The sequence below is a fragment of the Gorilla gorilla genome, chromosome 10 (genome assembly GCF_029281585.2).
Source record: "Gorilla gorilla gorilla isolate KB3781 chromosome 10, NHGRI_mGorGor1-v2.1_pri, whole genome shotgun sequence".
Classification (NCBI taxonomy): domain Eukaryota; kingdom Metazoa; phylum Chordata; class Mammalia; order Primates; family Hominidae; genus Gorilla; species Gorilla gorilla.
The window spans coordinates 19338539-19358841 of NC_073234.2; the positions used below are offsets into that span (position 1 = coordinate 19338539).

The 20303-nt window shown below is 44.2% G+C and overlaps 1 protein-coding gene and 1 non-coding gene across 3 annotated transcripts in view; both read right to left on the reverse strand.

Annotated features, from left to right (window-relative positions):
* Positions 1-20303, reverse strand: part of CRACR2A (calcium release activated channel regulator 2A) — a 139087-nt gene that overhangs the window by 94847 nt on the left and 23937 nt on the right. For both annotated transcript variants that reach the window (XM_055357819.2, XM_004052521.5), the window contains exon 3: positions 3985-4065. The gene's annotated coding sequence lies outside the window, so the exon portion shown is untranslated. The remainder of the gene's footprint in view (positions 1-3984; positions 4066-20303) is intronic.
* On the reverse strand, positions 17053-17159 carry LOC115930270 (U6 spliceosomal RNA). The gene has a single exon (XR_004066923.2). It is a non-coding gene; the product is annotated as a U6 spliceosomal RNA (small nuclear RNA).

Consider the following 20303-nt stretch of genomic DNA (forward strand, 5'->3'; position numbering starts at 1 on the left):
TTTTACTTAATTTTTGAAGCAGAAACTTCTCTCAAATGTTTAAGAAAATGAAAGTCAGCTATGGTAGAGATAATCCAAATGAGTGGATAATCCAATAAAGAGGAGGTTTTCTTTAAATCTGCTTTGCATTATTCTTTATAGTAGCACCACAGGAAGCTGTTTCAGAAAAGTTAAGTAATTTATTGCAGGAAAACAGCTAATTCATGAATTCAATCTTAAGTCTGCCTGACTCTTTACAACTTCAGTTTCTGGCCAGGCGCAGTGGCTCATGCCTGTAATCCCAGCACTTTGGGAGGCTGAGGTGGATGGATCACTTGAGGTCAGGAGTTCACGACCAGCATGGCCAACATGGTGAAACTCCGTCTCTACTAAAAATACAAAATTAGCCGGGCATGGTGGCACATGCCTGTAATTCCAGTTACTCAGGAGGCTGAGGCAGGAGAATCGCTTGAACCCGGGAGGTGGAAGTTGCAGTGAGCCAAGACTGTGCCACTGCACTCTGGCCTGGGCGACAGAGCAAGACTCCTTCTCAAAAAAAAAATTAGAAAGTAAATAAAACCTTGGTTTCTTTATCTGTAAAATGAGGCTAATGATTCTTACTTGCAGAATTGTTGCAAGGATTAAACAAAAATAATGCACCCAGCGTATCGAAAATACCTGATACAATATGGACTACATGGTAGGTGATTGTTATTATTATCATTCCCAGATATAATATGATTGAACCAGAGGCATTTTGTATGCATATATTAAAGGCTCCTAATGTGTATTACTAAACTGCTTTCCAGAAAACAGTTAAACAAAGCCCTAAGAACACTGCTAGGAAGACCTGTCTAAAACGCAGACCTGATCATGCCTCCCCATTGTTTTCAGTATCAATCTTAAACACACAGGACCACTACTACTTCTTTAGAGTCATCTCCCTCTTCTCCTACCACATTCACCTCCTTCCAAAGTAGTTCCTGTTCTCTCAGCTTTTTTGTGCCTCAGCATCTTCAAATGTATAGCTCAGTCATCTGGCATGCCCTTTCTGTTTGCCTGTGCTAAGTCTTACCAGTATTTAATATTTCACTCTATTCCAGCTAATATAACAAAATACCATAGACTGGATGGCCTATAAACAATAGACATTTATTTCTCCCAGTTCTGGAGGCTGGAAGTCTGAGATCAGGTGCCAGCATGGTTGGGTTCTGGTGAGGGCCCTCTTCTGAGTTGCAGATTGCAACTTCTCACAGTGTTCTCACATGGTAAGAAAGATGGGAAGTTGGCCAGGCGCAGTGACTCAAGCCTATAATTGCAGCACTTTGGGAGACCAAGGTGGGTGGATCACAAGGTCAAGAGATGGAGACCATCCTGGCCAACATGGTGAAACCCCGTCTCTACTAAAAATAGAAAAATTAGCTGGGCATAGTGATGCGTGCCTGTAATCCCAGCTACTCGGGAGGCTGAGGCAGGAGAATCGCTTGAACCCAGGAGGCGGAGGTTGCAGTGAGCCAAGATCGTGCCACTGCACTCCAGCCTGGCGACAGAGCGAGGCTCCACCGCAAAAAAAAAAAAGAAAGATGGGACGTTTACTAGGTCCTCTTTTATCAGGGCACTAATCCCATTAGAGTCCTCAAAGGCCCCATTTCCTACTATCATCCACTTGGGAGGTTAAGTTTCAACATAATGAGTTTTAAAGTGACACAGTTATTCAGTCCGTAGCATTCCAAGCCTGATTTCCCCAACTCATGTCCTTCTCACATGCAAAATACATTCGTTCCATTCCAACAGCCTCAAAAGTCTCAACTCGTTCTAGCATAAACTCAAAGGCAGAAAGTCCACAATCTCATGTAAATATCATGTAAATCAGATACGGCTGAGACTCGGTATTATTCATTCTAAGACAAATTCCTCACCAGCTGTGAACCTGTGAAATCAAACAAGTTATGTGCTTCCAAAAACAATGATGGGACAGGGGCACGACAGATGTTCCATCTCTAAAGGGACAGGCTGAGAATGTTCCAAATCTTTAAGTTCTCTGCTTTTGAATCGCAATTTCATCTTAAGTCATAGTCCTCCTCTCAAATTTTACTTTAAGCAGTCGAGAGAAACTAGGCCACCCCTTTAAACTTTGCTTAGATATTTCCTCAGTCAAATATCCAATTTCATCACTTGCAGGTTCTACCTTCTACAAAACACTGATGTGAACACAACTTAGCCAAGTTCTTTGCCACTTTATAACAAGACTGGCCTTTCCTCCAGTGTCTAATAACATGTTCTTCATTTTCATCTGAGACCTCATCAGAATGGCTTTTATCATCCGTATTCCTACCAATGTTCTGTTCAGGATGACTTACATCTTCTTTAAGATTGAGGCCTTCTCTACAGCTCTTCTCTTCTCCTTCTGAGCCCTCACCAGAACCATCTTTAAAAGTCAGGTCATGGCAATGTAGGCTTTTTCTAGCATGTACCTCAAAATTCTTTCAGCCTCTACCTATTACCCATTCCACAGCCACATCCACATTTTTAGGTATTTATTACAGTGGCACCCCACTCTTGGTAACAAATTCAGTATTAGTTAGAGTTTAACATACAAGATGCTATACTGAGGTGGAATAAAAAGCCATCCAAAGGGCTAAATTTTGACATTTTCTCCAAACCATAGTCTTTCTTGTATGAATCACTATGAGTTTGGATAGCATATTATTATCATGGATTTTAGTGGCTGGTTGAAAATGAGAGGAAAACAAAGACAACAATGAATCTAGCCTGCAGAGATAACCCCACTTGGTATCTTAGCCAACAGTTCCCAATTATTTCCCCATCAAACCCCTAGTCTTCATTCCCTCTCCCTTCCCTATTCTCGTCCTGTCTCAACCCCATCTGTCAAGAGGCTAGCAGGAGCATAGTATCATAGAAAGGTTCAGGCATCAAAAATAAAGTTCAAGTGTGAACTTTGCCATCCTGTGACCTTGGGAAGTTGGCCATTTTTTTTTTTTTTAAAGTGGGGATAACAGTTTCCTCCCTGCCTATCTGTATTAGGTCATTCTTGCATTGCTATAAAGAAATACCTGAGACTGGATAATTTAAGAAGAAAAGAAGTTTAATTGGCTTATGGTTCTGCAAGCTATGCAAGCATTGTGCCAACATCTGCTTGGTTACTGGGGAAGCCCCAGGGAGCTCTTACTCATGGCAGAAGGTGAAGCAGGAGCTTGCATGTCAGATGGCAAAGCAGGAGCAACAGAGAGAGAGACAGTTGGGGGTGAGATACAACACACTTTTAAATGACCAGATATCATGAGAACTCACTCACTATGGTAAGTACAGCACCAAACCATGAGGGATAGTGCTAAGCCATTCATGAGGATTCACCCCCATAATCCAATCACCTCCCACCAGGCCCACCTCCAAAACTAGGGATTACAATTCAACATGAGATTTGGGCAGTGACAAATATCCAAACTATTACTATATTACTATCCCATGGGAAGTGGCTGAAATGAGACAGCAGATGTGAAAGTGAACAGTGATGCTGTACACCAAAGTAAACACACCCTCCTCATTGCCAAGGGAGGCTGGACAGCAGGGAAATCAGGATTGGACAGGCTCCACAGTCGAACTGGCTCTGTGAGTGACCAGTGGCTGAGGAGCGGCTCTTTGCAGAGAGAGGCTAGCAGACCCTCTCTGGAGGCTTCCAGACCCTCGTGCCCACATGTAAAAGAGCTGGGCAAAGTGACAAACCCCCTCTCCCAGAGGCCTCCCTTAAATGAACTTAAGTGATACCCCAACAAGGTGGAATAGACCCTCCATCATCTAGTATTTTTAAAACTGTCCTCAAGAAGGCTGATGAATTGTTTCTCAAATCTAAGGGCCCACTGCTGATCCTCATGAATATTAAAAAACAGCTACAATAGTGCTAACAAGGCAGGGCCTGAAGTTGGGGTCTGGGGTGGGGGCAGATCTAGTACTCTGCAACCTGTCGCCTTTTGTTCGCTCACTCACCTTGCAGCTCCCGGCTCCTCGGAGGACCTGCAACTCTTCACACCTGGAGGGTACTTTGGCCACTGGTGACTTGAATTCCACCTAGGAAACACACAAGAGATGAATCACACCTTATTTTCCACTGAGGGTTACAACAGAAGTGGCTTTATAGCAATTTTGGAAAAACTTGGGAGGAAACATTGCTCCTACCGCATTGCAGTGTTCTGGAAGAAAACAGGCCTAATTCGTCCTCTTCCAGGTTTTGGAGAAGAGGAGGGAAGATGAAGGAATAGCAATGATAAGTCTGCTTAGTGACCCTGAATCCAGAGATTATGTCCAGCCTGATGGGAGCAGGCCCTTGTGCATGAGAAGGGGGTAGCCTCAGGGTTAATTGGACACTGCCCCCCCCCCCCCCAACAGAGCTCCAGCTCTCAGCAAGTGCTCTTGAAATTCTTTCCATCCAGTCCACAGACGCTGTCTACGCCACGGGAGCTCACCTTTGAAGATAGCGATATAAGCATTGTGGCAAGAACCACTGCCTTCCCTGAGAAGAAAATGCAGTAGGATGTACAAGAAAGCCTAGGGGCTACATAAGGAGGGAAAGCTGAAAAACGATGGAGGAGGGACAGGCTTAGGGACAGGGAGAGGATGGGCTTCCTTGCACAGGACAGTTTGGGAGTGTTACGACTGAACCTGGAGAGCAATTTTACAGAATGCTTTGGCCACATGCTGAGTAGCATGGTCTGAGAGCATGCTTGAAATGACTGAAGGGAGCAGTAGTGATTACAAAAAGGGGATTGGGATTATCTATTGTATAATGCCAAAGCTCAAACCACAGCTAGACCTGAAGTCCAGATGTATATCACCAAGGAATCTGGCCTCTGTGCCTCTCATATGCACAATTCACTGGAGGCAAATATTCATCAGCTGTTTCCTGTTCTATACGAGGTAACACAGCGCTCATGTTCATTCATTTGTTCAATGAATATTCACTCTGTGCAGGCACTTTTTTTAGGTGCCAAAGGCAGCAACAGGCAAATCCAGCAAGGTATTGTCCTTGTGGAGCTTATATTCCAGTGGGCAGAGACAAATAAAAATACACAGACCAAATAAGCACTTTTAGATAATGAAAAGTGCTGGAGCAAGATAACCCCCTCTCTAAGCCACCTGTTGGCACCCCTGTCCCCTGCTCCACTGGCATTGCTACCAGGATGCTGGAAGCAAACAAATGGGGAGACTTCACTCTCTGGTGTTTTCCCAGGCAGCAGCCCTCAGCAAAGCCAGTGCAGTGGGAAAACAGGAGAGGAAAGCTGCCCTGTCTTGCCCCCACTGCTGACACCTGGGAAACTCACTTAGAAAAAAATTGTTTAGACTATAAATAAGATATGAACAGTGTTATTTCTAGATGGTAACCTTAAGAGATGATTTTTATTTTCTTCTGAATTTTCTGATATTTTTATTACTACAATGCATTATTTTGCAATAAGGAGAGAAAAATATTTTTTAATGAGAAGATTGGCCTACCTACATTAAATTAATAAGAAATACATTTGGACAAATAGACAGGGGCCAGATCTTAGGGTGATGAACAACATCTTACCATATCACTTTATGGTTTACAAAGCAATTTCACAAAAACATCTCCTTCAACCCTTATAAGGCTTTCTCGAGGTTACATAGAAAATGCAGTAGAATGCCTGACCCTCAGGTCCCTGACTTCTAGGCCAATGTATTTTCCATTATTCCACTGCCCATCTGTAGCAGACCTTACTTCTCTTTACAGCTGAGGGATTCAGAAAGCCACTGAGCCCCAGATCTGAACTCTCTTGTCCCAAACCTTGCCATCTCCTAGAGTGACCATGCTAATTAATTCATGCATTTATTGATCTAGTCTTTACAGACCCCCTACCAGGTTCCAGGCACTGGGTGCATGGGATATGGTGAAGAAGCAAATAGGTCTCCCAGTGGGTTGGGGGAAAGGCTTTAACAAATGAGTGAATATATGATATAAATCATGGTAACTGCAGTACAAGGAACGTAAAGAGTATTCTGTGAGTGGCTAGTATGAGAGGGAGCTCATTTGGATGGTGGCACTAGCCCTTCACTCAATATCCCAGCAATATGCTGTCACTGAGTATACAACCAAGGTAAGTAAGACAGCTATTCTAAGATGGAGGCTGAGATTACAAGAGACCAACCTGAGTCTCAAAGTGTGTATGTTTTGGATGCCTAGACAGTTTGCAAAGCCACATGAAAAGTTAGTTAAGAACATCACACGTACTTATAATAATGAAACAGCTCCCTTAAACCCAGTCTGAAACAAGGTACAGTTTACCAACCAGATAGGTCATCAGAGATGTCCCAAGTCCACATATGATTGTCACTGGGAGAGGTCACTGAAGGCCAGGAATGTGAAAGTAAAGGTTAAACCAGACAACAACATGTAGCTAACAATAAAAGGGGACTTCAAAAAGTTCATAAAAATGGAATTAAAAGATGAAAATTACAAATATAAACTTGATTTCCCAACATAAGTTCCATCATGTTTGATACACTTTTTTAAGCAATGACAACAGCCATATAGTCCATCCCTAAAGAAATGAGGGTCCTGGGAACTTAATCATGTCAATGCAGTCTTTTTTGCATTATTAACTGAAGAAAAATGAGTGCCCTTTAAAGATTTAAGATTAGAAAACAAAAAGAAGTCAGAAGGAGCCAAATCAGAACTGTACAGTGGATGCCTGATGATTTCCCACCAAACCTCTCTTGAAATTGCCCTTGTCTGAAGAGAAGAAGGAGCGGGAGCATCATCCTGGTGGAGGACTCTCTGGTGACACTCTCCCAGGCTTTTTTTTTTTTCTTTTTAGGTGTTTTTCTTCTAATGCTTTGGCTTTCTCATAATAAATGCTCTCATAATAAGCAGATGTTATTGTTCTTTGGCTCTCAGAAAGTCAACAAGCAAAATGCCTTGAGCATTCCAAAAGACCATTGCCATGACCTCTGCTCTTGACTGGTCCACATTTGCTTTAACTGGGCCACTTCCATCTCTTGGTTTGATTGTGCTTTGTTTTCAGGATCATACTGAAAAAGCCCTGTTTCATCCCCTGTTACAGTTCTTCAAAGAAGTCCTTCAGGGTCTTGATCCCACTTGTTTGAAAGTTCCATTGAAAGCTCTGCTCTTGTCTGCAGCTGATCTGGGCACAAGGGTTTTGTCAAACATTGAGTGGAAAGTTTGCTCAATTTTAATGTTTCAGTCAATATTATGTAAGCTAAACCAGTTGAGATGTCTATGGTGTTGGCCATCGTTAGTTCTGTTAAACATTGCTCCTTTTTAGTTAGGGCACAAACAAGATGTATCTTTTCCTTGCAAATTGATGTGGATGGTCTGTTGCTATGGGCTTCATCTTCAATACCATCTCATCCCTTCTTAAAATGAGCTGTCCATTTGTAAAAGCTGATTTTTTCGGGGCATTGTCCCCATGAACTTCTTGTAAAGCATCAATAATTTCACAATTCTCCTGCCCAAGCTTCTCTACAAATTTGTTGTTTGTTTTTGCTTCAATTTTAGCAGAATTTGTGTTGCTTTGATAGGGGCTTTTTTCAAACTGATGTCTTTTCCTTCTTAGTGACTCAAACTAGATCCTGTTCAGATGTTATACCAAGTTAGTATGAGTTTATTTTGGTGCTAAAACAATTTTGAAATTCTTGTATTTTTTCTTAATAATATGCATTTTCCAGGAACTTTTGGAAGACGCTTTGTACAACAAGCCAGGACACTTCAGTGTCTAAGTGGATGGCACAGGCATTCCATACCACAGGACTTTAGATGGGGAGAGGACAGGAGCTGAAATGTCAGGAAAGGCTTCTGTGGAGCGAGTGGGATTTAAACTGGGCTTAGAGAGTGAATGGGATTTGGATGCTCTTCAGGATAATCCCATTTAGCAAGGTCACGAGAAATGCCCAGGAAACCCGCAGCAGTCGATGGGCCTTCTCTTCCAGATGCTAGAGGCTGGCTTCCTGGCCTCTAGCCTATCCTGGGACTTCAGAGTGAGGCTGTACCCGCTCCATCATGTCTGCTGGTTTCCAAGTGTCTCTCTAACAATGCTCTGAAGAGCCAGGAGTGCTGCTGGCCACCAAAGCTGAACATGAAGACTGATTTCCGCACTGGGCAAGCTGGCAAATGCTGAAAACACCTGGCTAATTAGCTCGTCTGCACATTGGGCTTTTACTGCAATATATCCATACGCACAACTCAAATACTTCCAAGTGCTGGGACCCAGTGGCCACAGAACATTCAAGTCAGGTTATGTTCTCAGCTGCCACTTGATATTGCAGGCCTACCACTGCGATCTGGGCTAGGGTAAGCTCCCCGGACACACCACCGACTGAACGATAACAACAGCAATAACCATAAAATGATGAGAGCACACTTTTATATGGTGCTTCAGAGTACACAAAGGATTTTGTCATTTATGCCTCTCATTTATGAGTCACTATCTTATTTGTAATACACCTACATTATTATATGGCTTTCAAAGATTACGCTATCTTATTTGTAATAAGAACATGCCAGCAGTTACGGATCCTGGTTGACAGCTGGGGAGGGCTGGGCCTGGGGATGCCAGATGTCTCCCATATACTCCTCCATGTGACACTTAGTCATCTTCAATGACACCTCCATCTCCAAAGCATTCCAACTCGGCGGTGTGGCCTTTGAATGGATGAAGAGAGCCTTAGATGAGGCTCAGGATTCTGTGCTCAGTTCCCATGTGACCCTAGATGGATCTCACTCTGTCTTAAGAACACTAGGCTTTGGTTTTAGACAGCCCTGGGTTCAAGTCCCAGCTCTGCCACTTCCTACCTGTGATCCTCAGGAAGTTATTTATCTTCTCTGAGCCAATTTCTCCTGTGTTAAACATGGATGATAATAGCACCTCTCATAAAGTTGTTGTGAAGATGATAAGATACACAGCACACAGAAAGTGCTTAGCACAGGGTATGAGCCGTACTTAGTGCTTTAAGTGCTAATTATATCATTACTATTATCATCATAGGGAAGATAGTGCAGTGTTGTTCCCTCGCCTGAACCCACAGACTAGGTCAGGACCCAGGGGCGTGGGCATCCTTCCTCTTTCTGCATGAGCTCAGCATGCTCCAGTGGGTGGAACCGAGGGCCCTGGGTGAAGACACCTTTTGTGGAGCAGGCAGCATTCTCTCTCAAGCAGCCGGGCTTGCAGGGATGCTCTTCTCCCAGTTTCCACGCCTTGGGGGGATGGTAGAGTCTTGATCCCAAGCCATAGACCTGTACTGTCCAATACAGTAGCCACAAGCCACATATGAAGGTGAGCACTTGAACTGTGGACAGTCTAAAGAGAGATGTAAGAGCAAAAGAGATTTCAAAGGCTGAGTTCAAAAGAAAGGAATGTAAAAGATCTCATTAATAATTTTTAGAGTGACTGCATGCTGAAATGATTATATGTTGCATGTATTAGGTTAAACAAAATGTTATTACAATGAATTTCATCTGTTTCTTTTACTTTTTTAAAACAATGTGGCCAAAATGGAAAATTATACAAGTGGCTTATGTTGTATTTCTAATGTGCAGTGCTGGTCTGGAGTGTAAGCTCCATGAAGGCAGGTGTCTCTTTGGTTCACAGCTGTATCCCTGGCATCCAGAAAAGCACCTGAATGAATGAGTGAGCCAGTGAGTGTGTGAGGCTGGAGGAGAGTTTACAAGAAGCTGGAGGTCCTACTTGAGCAGACAGGAACAACTCCTGGACTCCTTGAGTTAGGGTTGAAAGTAGGAATAACACAGGCTCCGTTCCAAAAACTTCAGGGTGGGGAGACTGGGACCAGGTCAGGAGGGGAATTTGCTCAGGAGGCCAAAGGTTAAAGCAAAGAAGAGCACCCAAGAGAGAATGTTTTGGGGGAATTAACACAGCAGATGTTATGATTAACACAGCCTCGGTTATGTGCAGATGAGGAAATGGAGGCTGGATTCCAACCAAGCACATCTCAAACCCATGCTCTTTCTGCTGAATCCCTTACCTCCCACAGGCAATGTAGAGGTGCAGAAAGAAAACCAGACTTGGGATTTTTTTTAAAAAAAGCATATTCCCCCATGTCACCGCTGATGTCCTAACCTCGGGAAAGTCACTTGGCCTCCTTGGGCCTCGGGCTCCTCTTGTCCTCCTCCATAGTAGGTAAATCACCAGATCCTGTCCATTTCATTTCTTTCTAATGGTGTGCAGAGATAGGAAATCCTATCCCGGAATGTAGTCTCAAAGGCTGAGCCCTGCATAGTTCCCCTCCTTTCATGCTCCAAAAGAGGTTCTCTGACTGAGGTTTCTTTGCATCACCCATATCAATGATTTGTTTAAGGGTTCTCTTTGATTTAACTTGGTTTTAGATGCTTTTCATCAGAAGCCAAAACCGTGCAGACTCTTTCCTTGATCTGGTAATGAAATTCCCTCTGAGATATTTAATACTAGAAACAGCCTCTGCTATACCATATTCTCTTTCAAGAAAAAAGACATCTAAATAACAAAAATCCTGCCATATCCAAATAAAAATCTCAGATTGTGAATGGACTTATCTCTCTTATATCTGCTTTCATTGTCCTGTTGCCATCCACACCAATGAATTTCCTACATTTTTTATAAAAATGGAAGGTGGCCAGGTACAGTGGCTCACGCCTATAATCCCAGCACTTTGGGAGGCTGAGACAGGTGGATCAACTGAGGTCAGGAGTTCAAGACCAGCCTGGCCAACACGGTGAAACCCCATCTCTACTAAAAACACAAAAAATTAGCTGGGTGTGGTGGCGGGCGCCTGTAATCCAGTTACTGAAGAAGCTGAGGCAGGAGAATCGCTTGAACCCAGGAGGCGGAAGTTGCAGTGAGCTGAGATCGTGCCATTGCAATGCAGTCTAGGCAAGAACAGTGAAACTCTATCTCAAGAAAGAAAGAAAGAAAGAAAGAAAGAAAGAAAAAGAAAAGAAAGAAAGAAAGAAAAAGAAAGAAAGAAACAGAGAGAGAGAGAGAAAGGGAGGGAGGGAGGGGGAGGGAGGGAGGGACAGAGAGAGAGGAAGAAAGAAAGGAAGAAAGAGAGAGAGAAAGAAAGAAAGAGAAAGAAAGAAGGAAAGAAAGAGAGAGAGAAAGAAGGAAAGAAAGAGAGAAAGAAAGACAGAAAGGAAAGAAAGAAAGAAAGAAAAAGGAAAGAAAGAAAGAGAGAGAAAGGAAAGAGGGGGGAGGAGGGGGGGAGGGAGGGAGGGAGAGAGAGAGAGGAAGAAAGAAAGAAAGAGAAAGAAAGAAAGAAAGAAAAAGAAAGAAAGAAAAGCAAAAGAAAAAAAGAAACAAATAAAAATGGAGAGTACTTAATACACCGCCAGGCTCTTGTGCCTGCCACAGGTCTCGACGGGATCCTGATGCTCTAAAGTTTTCTACTGCGTTAATCCCTCACAACATTCTCTCTCGTGTGCTCTGCTTTGCATTGACCTGTGGCGTGCTGAGTGAATTCTGCTCCTGACCTGGTCCCAGCCTCCCCACCCCGAGCTTTTTGGAAGAGAGCCTGTGTTATTCCCACTTCCAATTCTCGCTCAAGAGCCTCTTACATTTTAATCTAACCAGAGTATTTTAGAGCCAAAACTGACTTCTTAGAGAAGAAAATCTCACCCACTCCCACCCAGGTGAAACGCCAACATTATTTTTGATCAGAAGGGATAAAGAAAGATTTGCCAGTATCAACTGTGTCATTCTAAAGCAAGACGAAGTCGAATCATGGCGGGCAGAGCTGCTTTCCAACACAACCCCATGCAGGATGCAGAACTCACTTTATTACCCGCCTGTGGCTCAGCCACTTGTTGAATTATTATGGATTTTTAGTCTCTTCCCTCACCCACTCAGCAGAGTGGTTGACTGGCCAGCACTCTCAAGTGCTCATGAGAATGCCTGAGTTTTAAATAAGCAGCACGCACCAGCACAGCAAAGCTGCTCTCTCAACAATGATTACATGCAGAATTCCAAAGCCAAACAAATTCACCCAGCAGCTCTATTCAGCTAACATTTACAGAGTGACTCCTAGTATAAGATGCTGTGTTAGGAGCGGGGTAAAAAGCAAGTGAGGCCAGGCATGATGACTCACACCTGTAATCCCAGCACTTTGGGAGGCTGAGGCAAGAGGGTTGCTTGAGCCCAGGAATTTGAGACCAGCCTGGGCAACATAGCAGGACCCCGTCCCTACAAAAAAAAAAAAAAAAAAAAAGAAAAGAAAGAAAGAAAAAGAGAGAGAGAGCGAAAAGAAAAAACTAGCCAAGTGCAGTGGTAGATGCCTGTAGTCCTAGCTACTTGGGAGGCTCTCTTGAACCTAGGAGTTTGAGGTTGCAGTAAGTGAGCCATGATCACACCACTGTACTCCAGTCTGGGCAACAGAGTCTCAATCATGTCTCAAAAAAAAAAAAAAGTGAATGAAATGTTATTCTTCTCCTCAAATAGCTTATAGTCTAGTGGAGATAAATGCATGTGAAAAACTAAAATGTAAGGCAGAATGAGAAAAGGGCAATAAGAAAAGACATGTACACTGAAAAAAGACTAGAAGGAAATGTACCACAATATCAATGGTGGTTATCTTGTTTATTGGGTTTATGGGTGATTTTTATGATGTTCTTTAGTATTTCCTATATTCTCTGTGTTTATGTTAACCCCCAGGGCTGTGGGGAAGGGAAGGGAGATGGAAGACGTCCAGCACGTGTTTGGAAAAATGTGAGTAGGGAACAGGGTGCTCTGGCACAAGGACAGAGTAAGAGATAGGACAGGAGGGCTAGAAAGCCTTGAATGCCATGCCAAATTGACTCGGTTGCTCACTCTCAGTGTTTCAATGGCCTTTTGTGATTGTTGCTGATGCATCACCCATCACTGGATTAGACTTGTGTACACGTCTACCCCCACACATTTTTAGCTCCCTGAGGTCAGGGATCATGGCTCATTCATTCTGTAACCATACTACCCAGCACAATGACTAGCACATAACAGGAGTCAACAAAATCTTCTTGGATGTGTTGGATTCTAACAGGGTTATTCCTTATTTTGCAGGTTATAAGGAGTCATCAAGGGTTCCAGGACCTGATATATTTTAGGGAGTTCATATGGAATATATACCAGGCACTATGCCGGGAGCCTTAATTGTCTTAATTGACCCTACCTATAACCCTCATTGTCCACATTCATTTACACATGAGGTTCAGAAAGTTTAGGTAACCCGTCTAAGGTCATACAGTCTGAAGACAGTGTGGGCGCTAAAGTCAAACAGAAAGAAGTAAGGAGACTAGACCCATGAGAGGCTGTGGGGACCTGGAATGGCACAGCCACTCGAGAATGAAGTGTGGAGCGAGGCTGGCATCTGGGAGGCCGTATGGAGGTAGCACTTACAGCTGAGGGGTGATGAGCTCCGTGGCTCCTGCATCAGGCACATTTATCATTTCTGATGTCAGCACAGGACACACAGTACCAACAGGGACTCACCCTTGCCTTATTAGAATAGCTACCAGAAGTAGGATTTGTGCAAACAGCCCGTAACCACGCTGTGAATAGTCCCCCTCCATTCTCTCATCCACTGGCTTTTTCATGAAATTCCTAGACCCAGACACTTTCATGAAAATGTTGATACAACTGGCTCTGACTACAAATGTAAATCAATTTCCCTAGCCTAAACAAAAACAGAATTGGGAATCAGAAATGCTTTCTCATCCCATCTCAGTCACTGACTAAATAGGTACTCTTCATCTATTTCCTTCCCCTCTCTGAGCCTCAGTTTCCTTATCTGTGGATTGATTGGGCTGGACAAGATGATCTTTAAGATCCTTCAGACTACATCCAAAACTGTATGTTCTCAGGAACTTTGTATTCCTCCTTAGCATTTATGACCATCGTAACTAAACAATTCCTGGTGTAACTGGTGAACATCTATTACTCCTGCTGGACTGCGAGCTCCTTGAGCCCGGGGACTATCTGTCTTGTTCCCAGTAATACTTGCAGCCTTGACTAGAGTGCTGAGCATGGAGTAGCATGCCATGTCTGCAGCACAGACACATGGCGGCTCCCTTTCTCTGGGTTGGAGCTGTATGTGGACAGCAACCAGCCTTAGGCCTTCTCACCATGATAGGGCTTCTCTAATGGTGCTTGCTCTCTGGAGGACACTGTTTCTCTCCATGGTTCAGGTGGCCAGTTAGTGTCAGATTTATCCACCCTTCCAGCCAACCCTGGAAAACTCTTTTGGATTTTCCAATAAATAAGAGGAGGTCAGTGGGGTGGGGGGGGGGGAGGGTTTGGAAACTGTGTGTGTTTGCATTCAAAATACCCTACTGCTCAACTGGAAACGTTTTCACACATCTCTGACTCAGTGGCACAGAGAGATGCCTAGGGATGCCCCTAGGTGTCCCTAGGGGCAGCTCAGTGCCCCAGTGAGACTTAGCAACTCCAGCCGTGGTCCTCCATCCTGCTCCCTAACCTCAGCCCCACATCTCACGTTAAGAGGCCAGGCCTTTCTCTCTCAAGCCCATAGTAGGCAAGGATGCTGGGGTTCTTGTAGGCAGGAGGATGCCTGGAATGACCTCCACCAGGGTCTCTTATCCAGGGGATCCCAAAGCTGCTCCTTGGAGCCAACAGCTGCATTTTGGCCTGTGCTTACCATTCTGCAGTCTCTCTCTCAACATTAAATCAGTAGCCACTGACATTACAGTGTCAGTCATATGACGGTGTCCATAGAAGGAAGAGATCTCCTTCCTTTAAAGATGTTTATTTCCAGAAAATGAAATGAAGGCACTCCTATGCCCTTCCTTTGTTTCTAGGACAATGGGTAACGTCAAATCCCCCATAGAGCTGACAATCAAAGACTAAGAATAATCATGCATCAGTTGTTCCCGTCTGTTTCCTCCTGTCTCCTTCCAATCCAGGCCCCCAGCACCCGGCCCTAGTGCTCAGTGCATCACAGTCCCTAGATTCTTCTTGTCAGGCGGCATTTAATTGCTTTTCTCTACCCTTAAGGCCGTATTATACTCAGGGTTAGCTTTCTGCTCCCAGAGTATTGGCCCTTTCTGAGTTCACTGTTCAAAACAACACCTGGGAAATGCATGCACAGGATCCAGAAATGAGATTGGTGTGTTCTTGCACGAGCCCTCTCACACCCTCTCGGCTCCTGCTGAGCCAGCCAGAGAAGTCAGCGAGGACTCTGCTTTCATGGGCATTGTTAATGAAAGTTTCACTTGCTTAAGTTTGCAGAAAGTAGGGCATGGATCTGCGCTTCATCATGCAGTGCCCCGCGAGACGCCTCCCCAAGATAGCTAGCTGGTTATTAACTAAGCACAGCTGGCATTGTGTGTGCTCTGAGGCTGGCTGCTCTCATTCCAGCTTGGTGGTCTGAGCATAGGAGAAAATGGTCCCTTAGGAGAAGCTTGTCAGAAGTGATGTGACTTAGTTTAGATATCTGCAGGTGGGACTGACTTCTAAGACATTGGCAGGGCCATCCAATGATGTCAGCAATATCACCCGGACCGTCTGGGGCTGCAAAACAAATAGCTTTGCTGGGATTCATAAAGCCACCACCGTAAAGTGGAACGGCTGGTGTTGGGGAGGGGTGGAGTGCACCCTGGAGGGAGTGACCCTTACATTGATGGACAACAGAACACTAAGTGTTCAGACATCCGACCTCACCCTTCACTGGTTCCCACTGCTATGGAATGGAGTGTGAACTCGCTTCCTGGGCTGCTTGAGCTCTTTTGGTCTAAGGAGGCGCAGCAAGCACTATTTTCCAAAATAGGACAGGAGAGAATGGAGAAGAAGAATGGAGAGGAATTCATCTTTCCTAGAAAAAGGAAATATTCTCTGGTGGGGTTCTCCACAGAATCAGTGCCTGCTCCCCCTGGACAGTCGCTGTCCTATAATAGTGGTCCTGCCTCCCATTTTCCCTCCAGCCAGGCCTGCCTGCTTTCACTCACTTTGCTTCCATATGAGAAAGGCTCTCCCACATCTCTTCCATCTCACCAAATCTCCTCCACCCATTAGGCAGGGTTTTAATCTATAAGGGTTGCCGACGAATTATCAAAAACCAGGTGTCTTAAAACAACAGATTTCTTCTCTCACAGTTCTGGAGGCCAGAAGTCCTAAATCAAGGTGACTGCGGCGCTGTGTCCCCTCTAAAGGCTCCTGCAGAGAATCTGCTCCTTGCTTCTTCTGGCTCTGGTACCTCCAGGTGTTCCTTGGCTTGAGGCTATATCGCTCCAGCTCTGCCTCTGTCCTCATTTGGCCTTCTTCTCTCTGTGTCCCTCCTCTGTGTGTCTCTTTATGAAGACACTTGCCACTGAATTCAGGGCCCACCCAGATAACCCAGGATGATCTCATCTAAAGATCCCTCACTTCATTACATCTGCAAAGACTCTTTTTTCCAAATAAGGTCATATTCACCAGTTCTGGCAGTTAGGACATGGGCCTATCTTTTTACCATTCGCCCCTCTGCACGCACTGATTCTCAACCCTCAGAGTACATCAGATCCTCTGGGGAGATTTTTAAACACTCCAGATGCGTGGGCCTCGCTCCAGAAATTTGTTTTCACATGATCCTGGATGGGAAATTAGATAATTATTTTCTTTTCTTCAATTCCCCAGTTTCTCAAGTGCAGCCAGGATGGTGGGGCAGGGGCAAGGAGCGCCACATCTCCCAGACAGTACTTCATTGAAGAAGACATTGTAAAGAATCCCAGCTTTCACTGATCACTTTCTCCTCCAGGATTTTTTTTTTTTCTGACTGAGTCACGAATCAGGCTGTCATCCATTGTTTTGTAAATGTTGCACAAAGAATGTCAGAGACCTTGGAGATCATTTAATCCAGTGGTGCTGCACCCTATCCAATCAATGCCCTATTTTTGTAACAAATATTTAGAAACACCCTCTTTACCACCTGAAATAAAATTCCTAGAAAAGTCGGTCGACCCAAATGCATAAAGTAGCCCTAATTTTAATAAAAGGATAAAAAGGAAATGTGATTAATATATATAAATACATACTATATGTATATTTTATATATATACGTATATACACAGAGAGAGAGAGAGAGAGCGCACACTTGGCATGTCATCTTGTGCAGGAGCCATGCTAATCTTCTCTGTATCATTCCAATTTTAGTATACGTGCTGCCAAAGTGAGCACAGAAATGTGATTCTTAATAAAATAATATGTCTGTCAATATGTACGTGCTCATGCATGCCTGCAGTGGAACACATAATGAAGTAGTCAACACTTCCACCTACCTATAATGGATAAGTTTAGATTTAACAGAAGACAAATAGAAGACACTTCATATAAGAAGTACAAGGAAATAAAAGATCAGAGGGATATAGGAGGACGATAGAATAAAGAAGTGTTACAATGAGTTACTCCCCTTTCCTGGCCGTATATGATAACAGGAAGAAGGAAATAACCTTCACTGAGGTACAGATAACAAGCCAAATCAAATTACAAATGTGCAAGCAGAGAAAACAAGGAAGCACAGGATCCTGTCTCGTGAGCTCAGTCTTACGTATAAGTGTAGCATCATGATAATTTATTACGCTGTGATATGGGGCAGGATAGTGACAAAGTGTCACAGAAAACATGTTTCCAGTCTGGAAATCCCACCCACTGTGTTGAGGCATATATTCAGTCTTTAGCAGTAAAGAAAAAAAAAAAAGAAAGAAAGGAAAGAAAGAAAAAAAAAAAGTGGCTGGGCGTGGTGGCTCACACTTGCAATCCCAGCACTTTGGGAGGCCAATGCGGGTGGATCATAAGGTCAAGAGATTGAGACCATCCTGGCCAACATGGTGAAACCCCGTCTCTACTAAAAATACAAAAATTAGCCGGGCGTGGTGGCACACCCTGTAGTCCCAGCTACTCGGGAGGCTAAGGTGGGAGAATTGCTTGAACCCAGGAGGCAGAGGTTGCAGTGAGCTGAGATCGCACCACTGCACTCCAGCCTGGCAACAGAGTGAGACTCTGTCTCAAAAAAAAAAAAGAAAAGCTTTTAAAATGACATGCTTATAGTATGGGCGGTGAGAAGAAGAGGATGGATTGGGAAAAGTTGTTGGGTAAATCTTGAAGGAGAATATCAGAGTAAGAAGGAAGAACAAAAGGCAACCCCAAAGAAGTAACCATGATAGCTAATTTTTGCAAGAGATTTCTTATCATTGTACTACAAATATAAATATATGTGATAAGAATATTATTTTTAAAACAGCTTTTATAAACAAGTTTGAGGCACCTCTGCTAATTTAAACTAGTATCTAATTCTACATCGGCTCGATGAAGTCTCAGATTTCCTGTTACAGACCTGCGCGTGGGTTCCTTTCCTTGCTTTGCGGTAACTGCATATTGCACTGTGCCCTTTTCAGTTCAGTGTATATTTGGAAATGCTCTGATCTAGACAGAGCAGATCATGAAGCAGGGAGATCATCTCATCATTTCGAGGTTTTGTCTTTATTCCATTTAGGCTTCTCTTCCTAAAACAACCATTTCCTAAATACCGGGCTTTTGGCTTAACTTCTTTGAAAGTGTGAGAGGCATTACTCTAGGCGACAGCCTGACCCCATTAGAAACACTCGCCAAACAAGGGCTGAAAAACTATCTATTGCATACTATGTTCGTTATTTGGGTGATGGGTTAATTAGAACCCCAAACCTCGGCATTATGCAATATCTCCATGTAACAGACTTGCAGGTGTACCTCCTGAATCTAAAAAAAAAAAAGGAATACTGATCAAGTGTAACCTCATTCATTTCTGTAATGAGGAAACAGGCCCAAGAGGGTAGGCCAACTGTAAATTTTGCTCTCCTTCCTGTCACTAAGTTCCTTGAGGGCAAGGAGGGTATGGGATACTTCTCTTGTATCTGCACACAGCTGCCAGCACAGAGAGGCACACATACCTGTCTGTGGCCCTAGACGTGCCTGCTGTCTGTATTCCATCAGGACTCTGGAGTCTCCTTTTCAACCTGAAAACCACTTGTTTCTAATTACTCATCCACAGGAAACACAGGCAACGGATCCCCAGAAGTCACTTGGGACTGAGTTTCAACATTTTTGTTTCACACAGTTTCAGCACTCACACGAGCTGCAGCTGAAGACCATAGCATTTCAATGAAAAGCAACTGACTCCCTCCCCAACCCCTCTGCCCGTAGGCTGCTGTGGTTAGCACTGCACTCAGAGAAAGAATAAATAAAAAGCAAAAGCCTCAGTTGTTCTAAGATAACCACAGAGATGACAGATGCTGTTGCATGCAAACTTGCAGGAGAAGAGAGATAAACAGCACATTACAAATCCAACAAAGCATGGTGACAAGAAGCCTTGGCGGGCAAGTCCTGTTGCTGAGGTGTGACTTCAGAGATCAGGTGGAATGTGCCCTCTTGGTCCCATCCTCCCCTCACCCCTGCACTCTTCCTCTTTCAGCTGGCTGGGTTTAGAATTTCTTCAGTAGGGAAGAGGATTTTGCCCCGCTGGAAGAATGCTAACTCTCAGGGTGAGTGATCCTTTGGGAGACCCCCAGCTCCCAGTTTACAGGATAAACAAATGGCCAGGAATGAGAAAAGCTGAGGTGGAGCAGCAAAGGGAGGGAGGGTTCCTTTGGCCCACCTTTCAACCCCGAGTGGCCTCCAGAGAGCTGCCAGTTGTGGTCATGTTCATCCTGGGCTGCGGGCAGAAGGATGGCTCAATACCTTAGCTCATAGCCACCACTTCTGGGTCCCACTTCCTTCCTTCATCAAGTAGTGTAAAATGACGAGGACCCAAGACAGCTGGAAGCCACTCGCCTTGTTGTCCATGGTTGCTCCATGGTGTATTTGTCTCTTTTGTCACATTCTGGACACAACCCAACGCATCCATGTCACCAATACCCCATGTAGCTGGTGGCACTGCAGCTTTCTGTTGACCTGCCTGAACTAGCCTCCAGGCACCAGGCTTATCACTCACACCGAGCGCAGTGCCCAGCATTCAGAAGGTACTCAATACATGTTCTTGGATTGAAAGAGCAAAAGGGCAGGGGAGCCAATTCCACTCTATGAAATGGGAAAAGCTGTCAAGGAACAGCCGTCATGTTAGTTACAAGACCACAGACGCATTGTCACCCACCTTTTTTGCAGCATGTAGCCATCTGGCCCATTTTCAGAGCTGCTCTTATCTTTGTCATGACTATCATCTCCACAGCATCAGTAATGACAAACTTAGAAGGTGAGAGGCTTAACTGTAAACCACACCTTATTTAAAAAGACTTTGGGGCCGGGTAAGCTGGCTCATGCATGTAATTCCAGCACTTTGGGAGGATGAGG